The sequence below is a fragment of the Cibotium barometz genome, chromosome 61 (genome assembly GCF_041138505.1).
Source record: "Cibotium barometz isolate CiBa-2024 chromosome 61, ASM4113850v1, whole genome shotgun sequence".
In the NCBI taxonomy this organism is placed as follows: Eukaryota; Viridiplantae; Streptophyta; class Polypodiopsida; order Cyatheales; family Cibotiaceae; genus Cibotium; species Cibotium barometz.
Genome location: NC_141106.1, coordinates 20,758,254 through 20,780,225, shown reverse-complemented (window position 1 = coordinate 20,780,225; position 21,972 = coordinate 20,758,254).

Sequence of the window (21,972 nt, the reverse complement as noted above, 5' to 3'; positions counted from 1 at the left end):
CCCAAGGCTTCGATAACCATGGCCAAGCGGACATTGTTACGAAAGTGCTGCTGACCCCAGGGTGTTACCCTAGTTATGTCTTGATAGGTCCGCCATTTGGTCTGCGCTACAGAAGTTCCTAGGTGAGGAAAAAGTGAGCGCTCATATTGTTCTATAAAATCCTTCTTCACAGACTCACTTGCGTCTTGAAGATGAGGAATCATTATGGATAAAACTAATTCTTGTTGCCAAGCCATGAAGGAGATTAAGAAAGAAAGGAGATCGATGGAAGTAAGATTACTGTGAACGACAAGTAAAAGTTACGACTTATATAAAGGAAGGAGCTAGCGTAACTTAGAAGCCAACGGTAACTTGCCACTGAAGTTTTACCGTCTTTCCATGATTTGGGTTTGGCACATTTTTCTATAGAAGGCATTCAGAACTTTGAGATGAGGAGATAAAAGAAGCTTGTAGGCTAAGTCACCTACTTTCATTGAATTCAGATAAGGTTCACAATATCTGGGGGATAACTTCTTATACTCCCCAAGAGATAAAGAACTTCTTTTTGGGCCGTACTCGAATGAAAACCAAAACCGTGGTATCCAAAACACCGATTTTCACTTCTGAACTCATTGTTCTGAATCCTTAAAACAGGTGGGACTCCTGAGAAGTATTCTAGGAAAAGGATCTTCCTTTTATTTAAAAAAAAAACAGAATCTTTCTTTTATTTTAGAGAGGGAATAATTATAAGATCAAAAGGGAGATTCTTACTCCTATATACCTCGAAGGTTGGGGAGGAATCTTACATTCTACCCCACTTAAAAAAGTGCGAGATGTTCTCATCTCGCAAGGTAGAGGATAACTCTTTTTCTTAAGATCCAATTTTATTCTGGGGTTCCTTATATTCTGGTCAACCCAACAGAATACTGGGATAAATATCCCTTAGAACTCATCAACAATTCATTCAAATCATATCATTCATATCTTTAACATGATAATGGTCCATTAGACCGAAAAATTTCCTTCTGAACATTCCTCCACGGGAATTTCAGTCAAGTAAGTTCTCAATTTGTCATCCCTTAACTTGATCTAACGGTCAAGTATTAATAGTAGCAATCTGACAGCACAATCCACTAATTTCATAGTGATTTGCTGAAATTATTATCATCATTCTAGTTATGAATATCATCACAGGGACTCATTCCATTCATCCTCATTGAGGTTTCGCTCAGCTTATTACATTTCAACCAAATTTCAGGGATCATCATTTTTCAATCAGAATCCAAATCAATTCATCAATTCTTAAACAGAATTAAAAATCATATCAACCACATTCGAAATCATCCTCTGGATAGCAATAACGCTTATAATTTCAAGTCTTAGATTTACTCGTATATACTGTCAGTAAAGAGCTGCAGTATACTCTCGGTATATACGGGTAGTCACGGCCCTTGGAATTATAAGGTAACTACTATCATGTCTAGGCCTCAAGAAAGTCAAGGATTCTATATAATTGCGGTACTTCCATCTGAAGACCCAACTACCAAATTACAAATTTCAGTTTGAATATCAAATTGTATGAATTATCTCACACAATTATAACCTTTTTGTGTTTCTTCATAAATTTTTGATATATTTGTCTTCTCAATTGATCTTTATTAACCAAATGCTCTGATACCAACTGTGAGATCCCGGTCTCCACCGCGCAACGGATTCGGGGTACTAGCAGCGGAAGTAGCACATCATGCATGGGTAGGGGTCTCACATTCGGGGCCTCGCCCATGGATATCCGGACAAGAGACTAATCCGTCGGTTTGTCCAAAACCGAAACCGGAAAAACTTCCTTTACCTGGAAAGCATGGGCGATTCCACCAGGATAACTCTTTACTCTAACGTAGTCAAGATCATTACGGATCAACTGATCTGACTGCACCTTTAACGGTACTTGGTCAAATCAAGGAAGAAACTTGCACTTGGATCATTGGGATCAACGCTTTTTTCCCCATCAAGAGGCACAGCCGTTGATTCCTATCCATAGAACAATTTCTATCCGGGATTTACTTCATCTATCGTAATAATAGAAATTAAATCTCGATTTACGGATCCATCAGTCCAGCCTAACCCCATCCGATCCCATGGGTTAGCCAACCGCCCAACCACTGTAGTGATGGGATCCAATTTGGAATTTGGTTAGGTTTTGTCCCGGGTACCAAGGAAAAGAGTTCCGAGGCCCCCTAGCCGGAAGTTCATGCAAACATAAAACTAGCCACACCACTTACACACCCAATATAAAATTGCCTTTTTCTTAGCTTCAGCTAACTTTAAAACAATCCTTTAATGAAACCATAGTACCACTGATCACAATCTTCCAATTTATCTGGTTGATTCATAATTTCCCATCATTCCTTCATCAGAGTATCTATGGCATCATTGGCAACTAGAACGCTCACCACCTGTCCACACAGGGGCCTTTTCAATAGTTCCTAGCCCATAATACTCGGCAATATAATCACTTATAAAAATCAAGATGGACTCTCGTTGAAGATCAGCAAGATCAACCAACAGATCCATATAAAGAACCATGGACTCATCCATTGAAGACCAGCAAGGTCATTAACCAGATCCATGCTCTGTTTCACAAAACAACTCTTACTCCTTGTTCCAATATCTTCCACGACGCACGTGTGGGTATCTTCGGCGACCCAGAGCCCGAGCACCGTATGGTCAGCACCCTCTAGGATCCTTCGCAGGTGACCTAGCACTTCACTCATAGGCCGCTTCCTTGGTCCCTCATCCACCGTACCGGAAGCTCACCATTTAAATCGAACCGAGGCTGGTCAAGACCTCGGTCGACCTTGCTACGCGAGACGTCCTCCATTGACTCTCCATCTCAGCAGTTGCAACTTTAATAGTTAGGTCTTCATGACCTTAATCCATAAGACGGTCAAAATGCTTCCCCAGCATTCTTGACATAAAACAGTCATTTACAAACAGTCACAAAATACAGTTTCTAAATTGAACTCTCGTCTTTCCACATTATCCCTCCATAGTCCACATTACTTATTCCACATTCCATTCAATGTGTACTCATTCTCATCCATATCCACATCCATACATCCACATCCACATCCACATTCACATCCATACATCCACATCTACATGCATACCTCCATTTTCACATCCTCATTTATACATCCACAATAATGTAAGATTCCTCCCCCAACCCCTTTTTGATGTCTAGTATCTTCCCCTGTAATCAACCCTCTTCAGAAATATAAAGACCCTGTTGCTAACTATTTTAGCCTAGAGAGAGAAAAATTATTCTAGAGAGAGAATATTCAGATTTTGAATATTTTTGGATAGAAAAATATCTCTTATAATTCAGATGAGTTCCCCTGAAACAGAAATTCAAAAAAGAATTTTCCAATGTGCAATTGGAATTAATTGAAAATAGCTATAAAGAACCTTAGCCTAAGGGTCTAGATTTTCAGAAATCTTTAGACTATGGTCCAATTAAGGTTCCTATGGGCCAATAGCATCAATCCATGTGTAGGGAGGAGATAAATCCAATTTGTAAAAAGAAGATACCCAAAAATGAGTAAATGCTCACATAAGGTGAAGAGTTGAAAATGTACAAGGTTTATTAATAAAAAAACTATGAGCAATATTAAAATGATTCCATTATGACACATATGTAAGGAAGGGGAATTCTTTAAAGGAGGTGCATATTTCACATAAGATGAAGAGTTGAAAATGTACAAGGTTTATTAGTAAAAAACTATGAGCAATATTAAAATGATTCCATTATGACACATATGTAAGGAAGGGGAATTCTTTAAAGGAGGTGCATATTTCACATAAGATGAAGAGTTGAAAATGTACAAGGTTTATTAGTAAAAAACTATGAGCAATATTAAAATGATTCCATTATGACACATATGTAAGGAAGGGGAATTCTTTAAAGGAGGTGCATATTTCACATAAGATGAAGAGTTGAAAATGTACAAGGTTTATTAGTAAAAAAAACTATGAGCAATATTAAAATGATTCCATTATGACACATATGTAAGGAAGGGGAGTTCTTTAAAGGAGGTGCATATTTCACATGCTTGAATGAGTTTTAAACTCATAAAAATTGAGATATTTCATCTCTCCTCTCTCCTCATTCAAGCCTAGTTCCAAAAAGTTAGCTTAACTGACCTAAAAATGGTCAAATATTGACCAAACTGATTTAGAAAATTCTAGAATCAGTTTGTTTGGTTAGGAGCTCAATTTTTCCTATAAATAGAAGCCTCCCCCTTGTTGAAAAATATATAGTGTTTATGCATCGTTACTCTACTCCACCTAAGCCAAGAACTGTGAATTCATTTAATAATTCACTAGTTTTTGGAGCTTCCCTCTTTCTTCAATCCCCATTAGTGGCTCCATCAACATACTTAACCAATTGATTGGTTGGGGGCCTCTACCGTGAACAAAGAATCAAGCAAGTTGTAAGGTAATTAGTGAATATTGATCTTTCTATAATTTCTCAATGTTTCTCTCTTCTCAACCCCTCTCAAGCTTGAGAAGTTTAATTGGTATGGTTTTTTTTTAATGCTATTGAAGTTTGAATAGTAGTGAAGAGTTACATAATGCTATTGAAGTTAATTTTCATTTATGTTTAAATTCTAATGATTTTTATGTAAATTCTCTCTCTCACTCAAGAAATGGTCATACTCATGAACCGTTCTCAATCCAAATCAAGCTTTTCATAAAGCTTTTCCTTAACCCAAGATTAAGCTATGCTTGAGGCCAAATTAATGGCTTTTTTCTATGCTTTTAGTTTATGTATATTAATGATTCAATCCATTATGGATTGATAATCCAATTAGAGATTATTTTAATTATTTTCTTAATGATAAGCATTATCCCTTAGAAAAATTTGAGATTTATCAGTCATAGCAGCGGAGCTATGGCAAAATTTTTATAAAAATTATGCATAAAATAATCTCATTCAAAGCATAAAAAGAGGACTTCCTACCATATTATAGGAATTATCATCCTAGATTAATTGAAAGAATTTCATTACAATCATGGAGAAATTGAATTTTAATATTATGCATAATGGATAAATTTTTATATCAAAAGTGTTATTTTTACCATTTTTGTTTCATGCATAGAAGTATGCATAATGGATAAATTTTTATATCGAAAGTGTTATTTTTATCATTTTTAATTTTCATGCATAGAAGTATGCATAAAGGAAAATTTTTATATCAAAAGTGTTACTTTTATCATTTTTAATTTTCATGCATAGAAGTATGCATAAAGGAAAAATTTTTATATCAAAAGTGTTACTTTTATCATTTTTAATTTTCATGCATAGAAGTATGCATAAAAGAATTTTTTTTTATCAAAAGTGTTACTTTTATCATTTTTAATTTTCATGCATAGAATTATGCATAAAAGAAATTTTTTTTTATATCAAAAGTGTTACTTTTATCATTTTTAATTTTCATGCATAGAAGTATGCATAAAGGAAAATTTTTTATATCAAAAGTGTTACTTTTATCATTTTTAATTTTCATGCATAGAAGTATGCATAAAAGATAATTTTTTATATTAAAAGTGTTACTTTTACCATTTTTAATTTTCATGCATAGAAGTATGCATAAAGGAAAATTTTTATATCAAAAGTGTTACTTTTAATAAATGGATTTTATGCATAACTTAGATGCATAAGAGAAATTCTTTTGTGATTTTCATCATAAATGGATTTTATGCATAACTTAGATGCATAAGAGAAATTCTTTTATTCTAAAAGTGTAATTCCTACCAAATTGACTTTATGCATAAGAAGATGCATTTAAAAAAAATGATTTTTAATTCAAAAGTGTCATTCTCATCTAAATTGAATTTATGCATAGGAAGATGCATAAAAGATTGAATTTTAATTCAAAAGTGTCATTTTCATTTAAAATGAATTTGTGCATAGGAAGATGCATAAAAGATTGATTTTTCTTCGGAAGTATTAATCTCCTTAAATGGAATTTATGCATAAGTAAATGTGTAGAGAAATCTTATATCAAATATAAGAGTTCTCTTGTATTCTATAAATAGATATGAGATGTGATAGGATGTGATAAGAGGTGTATAAGAGATGATAAGAGGTGATAAGATGAATTAAGATGTGATAAGATGTGTATGGGATGAGGTAAGAAGTGTATGTGATAGGATAAGATGCATATGGGTTGTGATAGGACGAGAATGGATGTGATGTAAAAGATTAGATGTGAAGGCATATGGGGTTACATGAATGGGAATGTGGATGTGAATGTGGATGTAGATGTGGATATATGGATGTGAATATGAATGTGGAGATGGGAGTATGGATGTATGAATGTGAAAATGGATATATGAACGTGAAAATGGATGTATGCATGAAGATGTATATGCATAGATGTGAATGTGGATGTGGATGTAGATGTGGATGTAGATGTGGATGTATAGATGTGAATGGGAATGTGGATATGGATGTATGTATGTATGTGGATGTAGATGTGGATGTATAGATGTGAATGGGAATGTGGATGTGGATGTATATGAATGTGGATGTATAGATGTGAATGGAAATGTGGATGTGGATGTATGCATGTATGTGGATGTAGATGTGTATATATAGATGTAAATGGGAATGTGGATGTGAATGTATGTATGTATGTGGATGTGGATGTATGAATGAGGACGTGATAATGGATGTATGCATGTAGATGTGGATATATGGATGTGAATATGAATGTGGATGTGGATGTGGATGTATGGATGTGGATATGGATGTGTATGTATGAATGTAGATATGGGATGTGGATGTATAAATGAGGATGTGAAAATGGAGGTATGCATGTAGATGTGGATGTATGGATGTGAATGTGGATGTGGATGTGGATGTATGGATGTGGATATGGATGAGAATGAGTACACATTGAATGGAATGTGGAATAAGTAATGTGGACTATGGAGGGATAATGTGGAAAGACGAGAGTTCAATTTAGAAACTGTATTTTGTGACTGTTTGTAAATGACTGTTTTATGTCAAGAATGCTGGGGAAGCATTTTGACCGTCTTATGGATTAAGGTCATGAAGACCTAACTATTAAAGTTGCAACTGCTGAGACGGAGAGTCAATGGAGGACGTCTCGCGTAGCAAGGTCGACCGAGGTCTTGACCAGCCTCGGTTCGATTTAAATGGTGAGCTTCCGGTACGGTGGATGAGGGACCAAGGAAGCGGCCTATGAGTGAAGCGCTAGGTCACCTGCGAAGGATCCTAGAGGGTGCTGACCATACGGTGCTCGGGCTCTGGGTCGCCGAAGATACCCACACGTGCGTCGTGGAAGATATTGGAACAAGGAGTAAGAGTTGTTTTGTGAAACCGAGCATGGATCTGGTTAATGACCTTGCTGGTCTTCAATGGATGAGTCCATGGTTCTTTATATGGATCTGTTGGTTGATCTTGCTGATCTTCAACGAGAGTCCATCTTGATTTTTATAAGTGATTATATTGCCGAGTATTATGGGCTAGGAACTATTGAAAAGGCCCCTGTGTGGACAGGTGGTGAGCGTTCTAGTTGCCAATGATGCCATAGATACTCTGATGAAGGAATGATGGGAAATTATGAATCAACCAGATAAATTGGAAGATTGTGATCAGTGGTACTATGGTTTCATTAAAGGATTGTTTTAAAGTTAGCTGAAGCTAAGAAAAAGGCAATTTTATATTGGGTGTGTAAGTGGTGTGGCTAGTTTTATGTTTGCATGAACTTCCGGCTAGGGGGCCTCGGAACTCTTTTCCTTGGTACCCGGGACAAAACCTAACCAAATTCCAAATTGGATCCCATCACTACAGTGGTTGGGCGGTTGGCTAACCCATGGGATCGGATGGGGTTAGGCTGGACTGATGGATCCGTAAATCGAGATTTAATTTCTATTATTACGACAGATGAAGTAAATCCCGGATAGAAATTGTTCTATGGATAGGAATCAACGGCTGTGCCTCTTGATGGGGAAAAAAGCGTTGATCCCAATGATCCAAGTGCAAGTTTCTTCCTTGATTTGACCAAGTACCGTTAAAGGTGCAGTCAGATCAGTTGATCCGTAATGATCTTGACTACGTTAGAGTAAAGAGTTATCCTGGTGGAATCGCCCATGCTTTCCGGGTAAAGGAAGTTTTTCCGGTTTCGGTTTTGGACAAACCGACGGATTAGTCTCTTGTCCGGATATCCATGGGCGAGGCCCCGAATGTGAGACCCCTACCCATGCATGATGTGCTACTTCCGCTGCTAGTACCCCGAATCCGTTGCGCGGTGGAGACCGGGATCTCACATATTCAAAGTTGAAAATATAGTTTCATAATTTGATTAAGCATTAGATAGTCAAAAGTCCTCATTTTCTTAGGTACAGTCAATGTATACACCCTGTCCCAAATTTGAGCTCATTCCATAAAATCCTAATATCTTTTACATATAAACTCATATGAGATTCCCACTTTGTACCTTACATCTTCACATAATATGGAGCTTAACTTGATTTTTCCAGAAAAATTTAAGATATTTGTCTAATTTCTTTAAATATTTCAAGGTCTTTAAAGTGTTATAATATACGCCACTTTTTGTACCCACAATAGCTACCACTTGAAACCCTCAATCTTGTAGATTAAAAGAGTGGGTAGATACTGAGACATTAGTAGAATGTGGTGGTTAGTGAAAATTGCAAATCCAATGGTTGGATTTTTAATGATCTCTTTTTCGAAATTCTTCCAGACTATCAGAAGGCCTATAAATATTAATAATCTAATTAGTAAAATTACATTTTTGATGTGAATCATCTAAAACCTATAGGGGCTAGTGTACTTGTAATGGTGAATCTATGGAAAAATAAATTGGATCACTCTAAGTATGAAAAGATCATTTGTTTATCATTTTATCATATTTTTAATTAATTTTATTTAATTAGACTAATTTATATTAATTTAAGTTATATTGGGTTAATTTAAGGGCAAGCATATTTTCTATTATTTGCTTGATCTCATTTTAAGTACCTTGCCCCATAAAATTTTAGTTTCTGCTTTGCAAATTTACATGTCTACTTTATAATTAGCTTCTTTAATGATGGTTTCTAGGAAAGAGGACACTAGCTTCTTTAATGATGGTTTCTACTTTATAATTAGCTTCTTTAATGATGGTTTCTAGGAAAGAGGACACTAACTTAGATTAACCGTCTAATCTTTTAGCAAAATAAAACATGTAGTGGATCATAACTTTAACAAACCAACTTCTCCAAAGTCCTCTAGTTTAAAAAAACAAACTATCCTCATAAATTATGGAGATAATTCAGCTTTTAAAATCACCATCGTCTCCAAAAGTCTGCTCTTTTTTACAAACAAAACTACCCTCATGAATTATGGAGATCCTTTACCTTTACCTTGACCTTTTCTTTATCCTATATATATATTGTCACTCTATACTTGCCACATATTTTGTACTCCATTGTTACTTGTCTTCCAAAGCACTTGGACACTACTGGTGGAAGGAAGGTAGTGGGGAAGCATGCCTTTGGAACAAAAAGAAAAGTCATGTCATTGAAATAGATCTTCATTCTTTCATCCCTTGTACCCACACTTGGAAAGCGTTAAGAGACTTGTCTCCATGCAAATGGAGAGCCTTGGTGTATGGTTTGAGGGGCTTGTCTTCATGTAAATGCAAAACCTTAGTGAAGGTTTGAGGGTTTTGTCTCCAAGGCTCCATGCAAATGCAAAGCCTTGGTGTGACTTTGAGGATCTTGTCTCAATGTTAATGAAAGGTTTTAAGGGTGGGCGTCTCATCGCGTGTATATGATCCATCCACACAAATGTATTAGTTCTGAGGGTATTGTCTCCAATGTCCACACATAAGAGTGTGTAAAAAATTTGAGTGAGGGGCGAGCTTCGGATGGGGTGCGAATTTATGAACAGGGGGAAGGGAGAGGTTAGAGTGTTTTTTCCGGTGCATCGAGATTGGGAAAGAACAGAAACTTTATTTTGAAAGAGAAAGAGAGAGAGAGAGAGAGAGAGAGAGAGATCCATGCGATTGTCCGAACCACCATGTGCCTGGACGAGCATGGCGCGCCGTGGCTGCTAGTACCTGCTCTTTCCTCTCATCACAGTTACATTTCACACTCCCATTTGCAAAGATGATCAGAGCTCTCATGTCTTCCAGCCCATCTTTCTGTCTGCAATGCTCTCAACGCCAACTGACATGTGACATGGGTCGGCAGCCAAGCCTAGGCGCTGCGCTGTAGTAAGTTGGTCACCCCACTGCATACCAGTAGTGGTAGTACCGGCAAGTAGCACATTCAATCAGTGCTAAATGCACGTAACAGCCCACTGTAATTGGGTCAGTACCCTGCCAGGGCCGACTCTCTACCAGCATAGCTTTCATGAAGCCTTCCCTTTCAGAAACAAACTTGTACTGACAAGCGTCTTCCAGGGCCTTTATTGTGCTTCAAGCTAGAAAAACGAGTTAAGGGCAAGGATTCACTGCGGGTGCTGGCATTTTAATTAGAAGATCAGCCATGACCAGGTAGGGAGATTGTCTAGGAGCTTCTCTCTACAGGTTCGTAGAAACTGTGTGTGAGAGTCATGTGTGTGTGTGTGAGAGAGAGAGAGAGAGATTGTGTAGGAGCTTCTCTCTACAGGGTTCGTAGAAAAGAGTGTGCGTGTGGCTGTGTGAGAGAGAGAGAAAGAATGGGCAACTGCCAGGCGACGGACTTGGCAGCAGCGACCGTGGAGTACCCAGGAGGGCGAGTGGAGAGGCTCTTCGACATGGCGGTGCCCGGCCGCCCAACGCCTCATGTCCGACTACCCCGGCCATTTCGTGGCCATGATCTGCACCTCAGTTGTCCACCCTCCCACTCCCACTAGTGCCGCCACCACCACCACAACATCAACAATGCACGCCGCCCACCACCAATGCAACCACAAGCAACCTTCCTTCAAGGTCCTGGCCGCCGACGCCCCCCTCCGCATCGGGCACCGCTACCGCCTCGTCAGCTTCGAAGGTACACCCCAACCCGTTTAGCTTCAGTTTCATATAATAATTGTTTAGACATTGAATTCTTCTTATGCTATTAACTTTGATAAGAAGTTATGGCACCAGCAGTACGGTAGAGTAATTGGTGAAGCGTGGTAAGGTCTCCTGATCGAGTCTTACTTCTAGGTCTCATCCGTAAAGGACCCTGCTTGGTACAAATAAAAATCTCACATTAAAAAAAAAACTTTGGTAAGAAGTTATCTTCCATGCCAGCGGCTAGACTGTGTTGCCAATTATATATGATCTGTCGTTGCATAAATACGCATACGATGATAGAATCCTTTACATTTTCTGATTAGTTAGTGAGGAATCTTTGATGTTGTTGCATGTGCAGAAGTACTCACTCGCTTCTCACAAGGAGGCGCCCACGATGGCAACTTGACACCGCACACGAGGATGATTAAGGAGCATCTTAGACCCGGGCGAGCCAACACTACGAGAAGCCATGTGGTCAAAATAGGGTGCTAAAGCATAACTTAGGATCCAATCTGGCACACAACATTGAAATGTACATACTTGTTGCAACAAATATCTTGAAGGCAGATTGTATCTCAATTAATTCTCAAAATGTTGAATTCTATATGTGGGAGTTGATTTGTTGTTAGTTATTCATATTCATATAGCAATGAGAGTATTGGCATACTAAATGTAGCACCACTTTGTGGGCACCCGCCGCATAGGGAAGACCAGAGGAAAAAAATATTTAATTGATCCTAAGTCAAAGGTTTTTCAAATCATACCTCCTGCTCTCTGAGTCAAAGGGTTTTCAAATTTTACTTCCTCCTCCATGCAAGTTTTCCCTCCCCCCCTCTCATTCTTTATTTTCAAATTCATGAATTCCTCCATCCTTTACTGCATTTCACTCCATCTTGCTTGCATCTTCATTGATTCTTCACTTCCTCTTTCTTAGTCTCTACCTCTTCCCATTCCTCATTTGATTTCTATGGTTATACCACATTACATTTGCACCATGGCCATCACCATGCTCAAAATGGTCCTAACTCTTCTTGCCCTTCTCATTCGTCCTCCAAGGAACTACTCCATGTTAGCTCACAACACTCTACTAGAGTTCACATGCATCTCAAGAGGAGAGAGAGTCCGCTTGTCAAATGGCCTTCCTTCTCATGTGCTTTTATGTGCAAAACGAAAGCTATTCTCATGAACATCATCTCACAATGTGGTTCTATGGTTTTATCTCTTATAAATATTAGTGGGAGGTTAATATCTATGGAGAAACAAGTCGTCTCATGGCTCTCTATTGCTTGGGCTAGACTTGAAATAAGTTGCTTTTTAGTCTTGCTAAGTCCACCGTGTTAGAAAGTTTGTTGATGCTTTGTAAATTCATCATGCATAATTCATTATATGGCCACAATATTTCAACAAAATGGAAAGAGAACTAAGAGGGGCTTCTTCTTGTAGCAAGGATTCCCAAATGTTTGTGGTGACATTGATGTCACCCATGTGCATATGGATAAGCTCATGTAAGCTATGGAGGCTTGAAGGTAAACATGGTTATGTCATTTGATGAACAGAGAAGTAAGGGAGAGAGAAAGAGCTAGACAAAGAGAGATAATGCTTTAAAGGGAGATAACTTGCATGACTCAATGATGTGACTTGTATTACATTAAGTACAATACCTTGTATGATATCATTGCTTACGTCATTATAGGTATAATATCTGGATATTTTAGTGAACCACTCTAAGAGTGGGTTCACATGCACTCACACATGTAGCCGTTTTAGAGGATGTCCACACACCTTTATCCTTTTTTTAAACTTGGATAAGGCTTGTTCTCCAACACTTCCCCTCAAGTGTTATCCTAGTATACACTTCATTTGGATAAATCTATAATAGTATGCCCATGGCATAGTTTCACTAGATATTTTGTCTGGTTTTGTCCTTGGAGTAGAGTACAATGGTATTCAAGCCACCTTATATGTTGTAGACCTTTAAAAGGCCCATGAGGGTTTATACTTTGCAAAGTTTGCATCTTCTTTGTAGGTTTTTTCTTCTTCATGTGTGATATTAGCATCTACTTTATTTATGAATAAAGCAATTCTTCTTCATTGTGGTTATTTTTTTCAGAATGTTTGCAAGACTTATTTGAATAGTATTCCTTCTCTTCTTGATTGTTCTTACCACAAAGGTGTAAAGTAGAAAATTATGTGCTTGGTTGTATTGCTCATGCACATGTGGGATGAGGGCCTAAGCACACGATATGGGGAGTAGGACTTGAGTTTATAGACAACCCATGTATGAAAGGTCCCACAGCAGGAATAAGTGACTATATAAGTCACTTGTGTAAGGTTCCTCCTCAGCCCCTAAAAGATTTATAAGCTCTCCTCTTTGTCCCCTGTAATCATCCCCTATTTCAGAATGCAAGAAAACATTGTTTTCCTTTGTTTTTGGTCTAGAGAGAGAAATATTCTAGAGAGAGATAATACACTTTTGAGATATTTTTGGATATGAAGTTATCCCTTTTATTTAAGATGAATTTTCCTAAAATAGAAGTTTAAAAAGAGTTTTCTAATATGCATTAGAAATTAACTGAATATGTGTATTAGACACCTTAGCCTAGGAGTACATAATTTAAAAATTTTTTTGATTAAGGTCCAAATAGTGTTCTAAAGGGCCAATAAGGTTAATCCAAGTGTTGGAATAAGAAAAATGCAAAGAATAAAGGAAAATCTTCCAAAAATGAGTAAATTCTCACATAAGATGAAGAGTTCACTAGTATTGAGATTTATTAGTAAAAAAATGATATTTATTAGTAAAAAAGAAAAAATTTGACACCTCGAGAAGGGGGGAGGGAGCTCATGAAGGAGGTGCCTAAATCCCATCATTACCCCACATTTTGAATTCAAAGAAATGAGATATTTTATCTCTCCTCTCTCCCCTTTCAAACTAGATCAAAAAAGTGAGCCAAATTGGTCCAAACTTGTTCAAAATGGATCAAACTGAAGTTGGAAGCCTCTAGATCCCAGTTGGGCTTGGTTGGTGGCCTCCCTATCCTATAAACAAAACCCCATTCCTTTGTATTTTCATCTTACTATATTTACATGCCAGTATAATCTTCAATTTAGTGTAATTTTATTATCCCTCTACTTTGCCTCTCCATTGTGAAGCTTTGGAGCTTCATTAATCCTCTTCCTCTCTTGGAGATTACCCTCTTCTTCTTGGTGGCCAATATTTCTCTTGTGGGCTTCACTTCTCTCTAAAGAATCAAGCCAAAAACCAAGGGTAAGCATAAAACAATGGTGTTTTACTCTTTTCTTCAATGGTAATCTTTTTTCCAACCTCTCTAATGCTTGGGAAGCATTTCGATCAATGGTTTCTTCTTAAAACCATGCTTTTATTGATTCATATTGTTTAAATAGATTAATTCTAATCTTTTATGCTTAAATGTAATGTTTTTGATTTGTAAATCTCTCTTTATGTAAGAATACTTATCTTTATGGATTAATCCTTCTTGGAAGGAAAGATCTTAGTCCTAATCTCATTTTCTTACCCAAAACTATACGCCTAACAAGCTAGAGAGAGATGGAGATTAAGCATTTTTATAATCTAATTTAAATGAGGATTAATTCATTTGGTTGTATGCCCATCTTCCTGCTTCTCATCATCTATGGACTTCTCGAAGGGTGTTGTAATTTTAAAGTTGAGAGTGAGTTAGGATACACCTGAACAAGTGGAAAAATCCAATCCACTATAATTTGTAAATTTGGATCATGTTTACACAACTACACCTCAATAACCTATAAATCAAACCCATCTAGCAAGCTCAACATTAGATAACCATAGCTCGTAAGCATGCTCCGATTCGACATCTCTAGGTTGATTTTCCCTTTCACTTGGGTTTCCTAAAACATAACCTTTGGTTGGATGGGAAGACAATGGTCTCTATGGATCCTGGCTATAAAAGCGCATAGTTACTACAATTAAGTTGGTCAAGCATCTCATGCCCTAGAAGTCATCTATAAACTTGCCTACTACTACCTAGAATAGACATCGTGTGGGTAAGAGCATTTCATGAAGTGGTGGAGTGAGCGCAAGGTAACACTCTTGCCTTCATTGCTCCATTTCCTCATTTGGGGTATTCTTACTTGGTTGGTTACTCTTACCATGGATTGGAGTAAGGCGGTCCTGTAATGTTGAAAATACGTTCTACATTGCCACAACAAAGGTGGGAGGCGGCAAGAAGCATATGGCATTTACATGTATGGTAGGGAGGTGTGGGATGGAATTCTAATAAAAATAAAATGATGAAATTACCTCCACAACAACAAGTCACTCATAAGGGTGCACAAAAGTAACCCGAGGTTGTTTGGAAAGGTGGTATTCTAGACACTCCTGATAATATCATTCTTGATAATTCGGATCCAACTAGTGCATTAATGTCATGCCAAGTGACATCCATTGTGCGAGGCATGTACATTAGTTAAAGGAGTTATGAAAACCTTATGATTTCATACATTCTCTTTGTATTATTATGTGCTCAGCTATTTGTCTTTTCTAGGGTTTTTAATTTTTTAATTTTTAATGAAATATGTGGTATGTGTTGTATGGTTTTAATATTTACTATACTTCTGAGAGTTATGTTTTCCCAGTAGGCTCCAGCTTTGCATGAATGCAAGTTGTTAGGGAGAGAAAAAATTATTTGAGGGTACAAATATAGAAGTTGGTTGTATGCCCCCCTTCCTGCTTCTCATCATCTATGGACTTCTCGAAGGGTGTTGAAGAGTTGACTAGTACTGAGATTTATTAGTAAGAAAATGACATTTATTAGTAAAAAAATAAAAATTTGACACCTCGGGAAGGGGGGGGTTCATTAAATAAGGAGGTGCCTAAATCCCATCATTACCCCACATTTTGAATTCAAAAAATGAGATATTTTATCTCTCCTCTCTCCTCTCTCCTATTTCAAACTAGATCAGAAAAGTGAGCCAAACTGGTCCAAAACTTGTCCAAAATGGATCAAACTGAAGTTGCAAGCCTCTAGATCCTAGTTGGACTTGGTTGGTGGCCTCCCTCTCCTATAAATAGAACCCCATTCCTTTGTATTTTCATCTTAGTGTATTTACATGCTAGTATAATCTTCAATTTAGTTTAATTTTATTATCCCTCTACTTTGCCTCTCCATTGTGAAGCTTTGGAGCTTCACTAATTCTCTTCCTCTCTTGGAGATTACCCTCTTCTTCTTGGTGGCCAAGATTTCTCTTGTGGGCTTCACTTCTCTCTAAAGAACCAAGCCAAAAACCAAGGGTAAGCCTAAAACAATGGTGTTTTACTCTCTTCTTCAATGATAATCTTCTTCCCAACCTCTCTAATGCTTGGGAAACATTTTAATCTATGGTTTCTTCTTAAAACCATGCTTTTATTGAGTCATATTATTTAAATGGATTAATGTTAATCTTTTATGCTTAAATGTAATATTTTTGATTTGTAAATCTCTCTTTATGTAAGAATACTCATCTTTATGGATTAATCCTTCTTGGAAGGATAGATCTTAGTCCTAATGTCATTTTCTTACCCAAAACTATAGGCCTAACAAGCTAGAGATGGAGATTAAGTAGTTTTGTAGTCTAATTAAAATGAGGATTAATTTACTTGTGCTTGTTTTATGTTAAGAAAATTCATATTTATTTATTTTAAGTTGAAAGAGAGTTTATGCTAGCACTCTTGTAACTATTTTCATATGCCAAATCACCTAAGAAGGTATGGGACACCTTGATGAAGTTGTATGAAACCAACACCAAGGCACGAAAGATTCAATTGAAGAATGAGTTTCATACTGTGGAGAAGAAAAATATGTCTATAAATGATTATTCCTTGAAGATCAAGGGCATTGTGGAATCCCTTGCATCAATTGGTATTTTTGTTGTTGTGATGATGATAAGGTGGAAGTGTGTCTACGTGGTATCGGGCCACAATACAAGGCATTCAAGACGTCTATTCAAACTCAGGAGAACATTCCCAACTTCAAAGATTTTGTGTCAATGCTAATCATTGAAGAAAAGAATTTGGGTGAAGATCAACATTCTTCACAAAACAAAAATAGTTCAAGCAACAGGCCTTCTACACAAGTTCAAGTAGAGGAAGAGGTAGAGGTTGTGGACGTGGCCAAGGTGGTGCGAGATTTTGTCACTCTCTCTTTCTTCTAAGATATGAAGAGCCATGGCCTTTAACCTAGGCTCATGTAAGGACACGTGCATCAATGATCATCAAAGAGCTTTTTTCTCTCAGGCAACTCAACATATTTTCAATTGGGTTGTGGGCCCGTGACACGCCCATGATCACTTCGTGGGGAAGGTTTTTTGGGCCAATCCTAAATGATATGAGTTATGTCAAAATTTAGACACCATTATGACAACACTGAGATGCTTTTGGTAGCTTTGGCTGAGACTTGGTAGCGGCACTCCCTTTAAGGTGTGCTTTTGGCAGCTTTGATTGAGACTCAGTAGGGACACTCCCTTTTGAGGTGTGTTCTTCCTCATGTATAGGAGGATAATGGTTGGCCAGGATTTGTAGAGTTCATTTCTCATGCCTTATAACCCATTGGTTGCCCATGGCCATACCTACCAAAGGTTGACATTTTGTAAGTGGGAGCCAGGATACTATCAGGCGTCCTCACAAATTCTACATCAAAGTCTATACTGGACATTGGTTAGGAGCTGTATCCAAGCAAGAAAAGGAGCATCGAGTAATTATTTATACTCTTAAGAGAATGGAGAAAACCTTGTAAATACAAAGTCTATACTCGACATTGGTTAGGAGCTCTATCCAAGCAAGAAAAGGAGCATCGAGTAATTATTTATACTCTTAAGAGAATGGAGAAAACCTCGTAATAAATACAAAAAAATCAACACTACGGTGATAGAAAATGAAGTAATCACAAGCTTGAACTTAATGCACAATCACGATGTAGAAGGAATATACACGGTGATGCACCATAAATATCTGATGATAATTTCTTTACCCTCCCTAATGTACTTCGAGACAATATTCTTTATTAATTATTCACTTTAGAAACACACACACACACACACACACACACACACACACACACACACATACTTATATGATGATGCCTAAAGGTAGTATTTTGTGAGTTAATCCCAATCCCAAAGAAAGGAAATGAGATGACAACTATGCTCCTCAATCAGACACATTAATGAAAAAATAAATTTGAAGATAATTAAGATGCTAATTATGATTATCACAAGAAGATAATTAGTTCAATAAATTAAAGTGACCAACAACAAGACATTCACGTTATGCAATATATAGATAATTTTGTAATATGTCAATCACTTTGAATGTAAATTCAAATTCCAAGAAAAAGATAAATAAATGTGTGTTATTTTTTGTTACAATAATTCAATCACTTTGAATGTAAATTTAAATTCCAAGAAAAATATAAATAAATGTGTGTTTATTTTTTATTATAATAATTCAATCACTTTAAATGTAAATTTGAATTCCAAACAAAAGATACTTAGCAAGATACTTAGCTTGTGTTGCACTCCACTTGATTTGTATGAAGAAGATGATCCTAGAGAACTGTGTGTGGGGGAATTCTCCTTCTCCTTTAATATCTTGCTCTTTAAATGTTAGTTATGTCCTTTTTGGGCACAATAATTGGCTATGCAAGTGCCACGATGAGCAGCTAGGCCCTTTTATGCACAACCTTGTGCACACTTTGGTTGTGTGTGGAAAATGTGACTAGAGAGAGAGAGAGAGAGAGAGAGAGAGAGAGAGAGACTTAGGTGGGACGACCATCTTTATTGTTTACCCTTCAGCCTTTGATTCATTCTCCTCCTCCCTTGTTCTTCATTTTATTCTTTATTTGGTTACAAATCAAGTTTTCTTATGATTTTGGATGTATGTTTGCTTCTCTTTGAGTTTGAATTGTGTGTCCAGGGGGGGCTCTTATGACACTCCTCTTAATGGTAATGATGGCTTCTTGATGAGTTTCAATTTAGCCACCATCTCTAGTGTAAGTGTGTTGCTGTTACCCATCAAGGTTGGGTCTCTCTTGGGAACTCTCTACTAGAGTATGTATGTCGACCGCTACCTCTCTTTGATCGTGTTTCAAAATCTCCATGCTCTTTTTTTGTAATACTCTGTTGGCATGGAGATGATAATGTAAGTAAGCTAAAGCTATGCTGTGATGATGATTTCCAAAGAAGGATGAAAGATCCCTACCCCCTCCGCGTAACAAATTCGGGAATGCTAGTAGCGGGAGTAACACTTCTTGCGTGGGGCAGGGTCCCTCACTCAGGGCCTCGCCCACGGATATCCGGACAAGAGACTAATTCCTCGGTTCTTCCAAAATCGAACCCGAAAAAAATTCTCTCACCCAGAAAGCACGGGCGATTCCTCTAGAATACTTTTATTCTAGCGTAGTCAAGGTCATTAGTAACCAAACTGATTCAACTGAACCTATAAGTCACATGGTCAGATCAAGGAAAAGACTTGTGATGAAAAATAGGTAGAGAGAGAGGAGACACACACACAGGAGTGAACCCTAATGTATTAAGCAAACCCTAACCATAGAGGGAAGCCATCTCCTCTCTCACACAATGCATAAAGCCATAATCCATTCTATACAACACACTACATGTGTTGCGTCCACACACTGCTAACCCTAGCTAATGTCCACACACTATGACCAGCTGGACGCAGTCATTTATATCTCACACATGTTACTACCTAACATGCCAGCACATAGTGCAACTGGCACAAGCTGACATCGAGCTTGAATCTCAACAGTCCCTCTCAAGCTCATGATGTGAAGATGTAGATGAGCTTGGGCTATCAAAGCTCTCAACACTCCCCCACAAGCTTATCCCATGTACTCCCAACATAGTACAGAAGTACTAAAACTTCTCCCTGCTAAGTTGCTTGGTAAAGATGTTGGCCACCTGCTCTTCAGTCTTTATATACTGCAAATCCATTGTACCATCCACACACTTTCTCTCTGACAAAATGATAGTGGACCTCTATATGTTTGGTCCGCGCATGAAAAACTGGATTCTTGGCCAACTGTATGTTGCTCATGTTGTCACAATGAATGACAACCTTGCCATCAATAGGCTCACCCAAATTAGCCAAGAGACTCTTTCACGGTGCACCCCTGTATTCAGCCTTTGTACTAGATAAAGCAACAGTAGGTTGCTTCTTGTTGCTCCAACTCACCACTGCACTTCCAAATGTAAAGGCATAACCATTAGTAGACCTCCTGTCATATAAGCTACCTGCCCAATCTCCGTCTGTGTAGCTGTATACATCCAAGCCTTTACAATGCTCATAAAGAAGACCATAATGTGTAGTGGTCTTTACATAGCGCATAATGCGTCTCACTATATCCAAATGAGGTTTTTTGGGGCTTTGCATAAATTGTCTTACTAGCCCCACAGCATAACTGAGATCTGGGCGTGTGATAGTCATGTAAATAAGACTGCCAACCATCTTTCCATACATAGATGGATCATCCAACTCTTCACCAAAATCAGCTAAGGTTTTTTGGGGCTTTGCATAAATTGGCTTACTAGCCCCACAGCATAACTGAGATCCAGGCGTGTGGTAGTCATGTAAATAAGACTACCAACTATCTTTCTATACATAGATGGATCATCCAACTCTTCACCATAATCAGTCCGCAACTTCACATTCTGCTCCAAAGGTGTACTCATTGGCTTACACCCTGTCATCCCATATTTTGCCAACATATCCAATGCATATTGGCGTTGCACTTACCATGTCCCTGCATGGTCTTTGATCACTTCAATCCCAAGAAAATATCTCAATTTACCCAAGTCTTTCATATCAAACTGCCCAGTCAATGCCTTCTTGACGTGCATAACATCTGTAGCATGATCTCTTGTGACAATCAAGTCATCCACATAGATGACAAGTAAGATAATCTCATGATTTGTTTTCTTTACATAGAGTAAGGAATTTGTTGAAAAAATCTAAAATTTAAGAGAGATAAGATATCAGGTTATCTTATCACTCTAAGCACGAGGTGCTTGCTTCAAGCCATATAATGCTTTCCTTAATCTACATACATGAGTGGGGTACCTTGGGTGTACATATCCTTCTGACTGTGCCATATAAACTTTCTCTTATAAATTACCATTTAACAAGGAGTATGTGTAAAGCTACTCTCCAACAAGGATGAAAAAAATATTAAGAGTGATGAGTTCCTTTACCACAAGGTATTTATTGAAGACCTTAGAAAATTCACAAGGAAATGTTAAATGGATTTTCCTCCTAAAATACAGGAGGAAAAACTAGCTGGCGGTGGAGGATCCAATTCAGCCACGATTTAGCCTCAGACTATGTTATAACTGAGAAGAATATTGTGCCTTGAGCTGCGCCACAAGCTTGTATGCTTGATTAGGGTGATTAACACCAGTTTTAACTACAAGTAATATGCTCATTACTATTATTTTGTTTCTCTTCCACGACTCTGATGCTATTATGCGTGCGGTTTACTACAACTTTGAGAGAAATCTTGGGCTAGGCTTCACCGCCTTGAGGAGGGCTACCAAAGCCCTATGAAGCTACTGCTAAATCTTGGCTCAATTAGGCAAATTATAGCTAAATCTTGGCTCAACTACAGCCTCCAACTCCTATTCCCAGCTTCATCGATGGTTTGAGACCCCTGCCTATTAAATCGACTCTAGGCGACTGGTTGCATGCATTTTCTACAGGCCTGAGATATAGATCTTGACGCCTTGAGTTGGGCTACTAAATCCCTAACACAATGGGTTCAATAAACACTCACACAAGGGTGGTTGAATCCCCCAATTAATGTTTTCTTTCACTTTGTTTTGCACAGAGAAAAAAAAATAGATTTTCGTACCTTCTTTGTGTTGATGCTTT